The following is a 3,588-nucleotide window of genomic DNA, read 5'->3' as shown; positions in this document are numbered from 1 at the left end:
GTAGACATTGGACATGCATCACACTGCAATGGTGCATAATCATATGATGCCTCATTTTCTTGATAGACATCATCATCACTTAATGATCCATAAAGTTCTCCTAACACCCTCGGCACTGGTGGAATGTCATATACATTCCTATTCATGTACTTTTGCACCACAAACCATTTCCCTTTCACCCTTATATCTCTAATGTAGAAACACTGTGAAGCCTGGTATGCCAACACAAACGGTTCATCCTTATACCAAGTCCTGTCCATATTGATACTAGACATATGGTTATCAACTCACACCCCTTGTCTTGTATCACCAACGTCAAACCAATCACACATGAACAAGTACACCTGACGTCTTCCCATGTAGTGTAACTCCACTATATCATTAATAACACCATAGAAGTCAACATTATTAGTACTTTCGTCCCCAATTACCAACACCCCTGAATTTTGTGTCCGCCATCGAAATTCACGTTCTTTCGTATGGAACCTTTTGCCATTTATAATGCATGCAGCATAGGATGCAACCCACCGTTCAAGCCCGCAACATAACGCATACAAATCAGCGTCCACATCATGTGGGTTAGTTATATGCTGCTCCTGAACCTATAACAATATTGTAGAAAAGTCATTACCCTTAAAGTTTCTTGAACAAAGTAAAAAATGCTTGAGTTCATCTAACTAGAGAGGCAGCAATCTAACTTACTCGTTTCTTCAACCAAGTTGGAAACTCAGTTTGATGTGTTCGATCGATACAATTTGGGCTATGTACTTTACATTTTTCATAGTGCTCATTGCATTTTGTATATGCAAAATCGTGCAACAATATACGTAAGATACTTCATAGGGACATACAAAAAAAATGGGTTGCTCCCATAAAATCGTAAAAGAAAGTTTGAACTTCAGAGATAATGGATGCTTACTCTAGGTAGGGTCCAATCTCTGCGCAGTTGTTGAGGACGTACCAGGTTGCTTCCTTTAGGAGTTTATCTGATAATTGAAAATTGGAAACTATACCCATGGGACGAACTTTCTGGTTGAAAATTTTGAATCCATCTATATTCTGGGGATCTCCACCATCAATGTTGTGGTCTGTTCGAGTAAACTTTGTCTTAATATCTTGGACATACTTTGAGCAAAAAGTCAAGCATTCGATGTGAATGTAGGCTTCGGCTATTGAGCCTTCTGGGTGGGCTTTATTCTTAACATACCTCTTGAACTTGCCAAGATACCTCTCAAATGGATACATCCACCTGTATTGTACTGGACCCCCAAGTATGGCCTCAAGGGATAAGTGGACAGCTAGGTGGACCATGACATCAAAAAAAGATTGAGGAAATATCATCTCCAATTTGCATAGAATTGTGACGATATCAGTTTGGAGCTGGGATAGTCGGTTAACATCCAAGGTTCAGGCACACAACTCCTTGAACAACTCCTTAAACAACGTGCTCAGTTCAGTTAAAGTCAATGCGATATCAGTTCGTAAGAACCCCCCCACAGCAATAGGAAGTAGTCTTTGCATGAAAACATGACAATCATGGCTCTTCAACCCTGAGATTTTGCAATTACGTACTGAAACACAATGCGAGATGTTCGAAGCAAATCCATCTGGGAATTTCACATCGGCCAACCATTCACAAAATTTCCTCTTCTCATCACCGTGTAATGCGTATAATGCATGTGGCATTGTAACACGTTTATCTTCATGCTTCAAATGTAATTCTTTTCTGAAGCCCAAGATCTCTAGGTCACATCGAGAATTGATATTATCCTTAGTTTTACCAGGGATGTTCATTAAAGTACATAATATGTTATCGAATATATTCTTTTCAATATGCATGACATCTAGATTATGGCGAAACCGCAGGGTTACCCAATACGGTAACTTGAAGAAAATGCTATATTATGTTTAGTTCAACTCTTTAGTAGTGCGCTTCCTCTTTCGACGAGATTTACCAAATTGCACTTCCCCAAGCATTTGTAGTTGAGCTACAATATCAGCACCATCTAAAACCCTTGGTGGTGGGCGATGATCTTCTTTACCATTGAACAAATGTTTTCTTAGTCTCCACATGTGATCTAGTGGCAAGAAACGACGGTGTCCCATATAACAATATTTTCGTCCATAAGTATGACGCCCCCAAATCCCCACGCACGAACACGGGGAAATCGAGACGTCCGGATGATGACATCACGGGTCATCACCCTATCGACGTGTGTCAAGTGTGTGAAAAAGTGACGAATGTGCACAAGAAATACGCAGCGAAAAAGCAAGCCAATAACTATGTACCAGAATTTTTCTTGTTTAATACAAACCTATTCAAAACATACATAGATAAATATTACAAGACACATATATAATTTTTAAACTAGATACAAAACATAACATCAGCAACCCGGCGGAGCCGCATCCTTGGGCTCAGCCTCCTCCTCCTCATCTTCGATCTCTGCACCAAAATCTATGGTACCAAAAATGGTGTCGCAGGTAAGTAAAATCCAAACACCACCAGATAAATACATATAGAACTCAAACAATATGCATGAAGTGATGCCAATGCGCAAAACCCATAAAATCATATTTTTCCACACACGCCAAAAATCCCATTTGGCCTAAAAACAAACCCTTTCCAAATATCACGCCAAAAGTCACATTTGGCCCATATCCATCTCAACCCATTATCCAATTAATCCATATGCACCATGACCTCCCCTAGGGGTCATCCGCACACCCTGGCTCCAGTGCCACATCGCAGGTTACGACCACGCATGTGACACCTAACGAGCGATGCGTAGTTCCGCGCCCCGCGCGTTCGTAGCCAAGCATCCTCTAGCCCTCGCTAGCGAAGGGCCACGGAGTCGGTGCGTAGAGCGATGCCCCGTTCCGCGCCCGGCGCGTTCGTAGCCAAGCATCCCCTAGCCCCCGCTCCCGTCGTCGCCCAGCGACAACTCAGGGGACGTCACTCAGTTTATTCCGCTCCCGAGTGACCAGTGGAGCTCCACCGAGATAATACCCCTTCCCGGCTTGGGGTCGTGATACACACGCACCCGAAAATCCACTTACGCCAATAAAACAGATTTTTCTCAAATTAAATAAAACTCACGCGCATGCACCATGTAAATGCGATTTCAATGCACAAAAATAAACAACCATCCATAACTCAATAAAACAAGCAACTCCGTCCTCCATCCATCCGACCCCCGAACTCCTCGGACTCAGTTCGGAATTAGCCAACCAACATATAAGTAATTATTGAATGAGCAAAATATATTTAAATTTGAAAGTAGGGTTTGGAAAATACTTACAGCGCTATACGGTATTTTTAGAAAGCTTGCGGTGTTGCAAACGGCGGAGAAAAAGCAACGTAACAATGAAAATTCACTGTGGCCGTGGGTTGTAAAATACCCACTTTTGAACGGGGACAAACCAAGGCTTGAGATTGATAGGGAATGGTCTAAGGATGATTATGAAGCTAGTGGAAGTGAAGTTTGGCCGTGGGTGGCGGCGAAAACGGTGGTTGATGGCCGGATTTCCCAAAATAGAAAGCTAGCTCGTGGGAGCTGTTCCGGTGGCTATTAGAGGCTGGAAATG

The sequence above is a fragment of the Carya illinoinensis genome, chromosome 14 (genome assembly GCF_018687715.1).
Source record: "Carya illinoinensis cultivar Pawnee chromosome 14, C.illinoinensisPawnee_v1, whole genome shotgun sequence".
Taxonomy (NCBI): domain Eukaryota; kingdom Viridiplantae; phylum Streptophyta; class Magnoliopsida; order Fagales; family Juglandaceae; genus Carya; species Carya illinoinensis.
The sequence above is the reverse complement of the archived record's forward strand: the minus strand, read 5'-3'. Positions refer to the sequence as shown.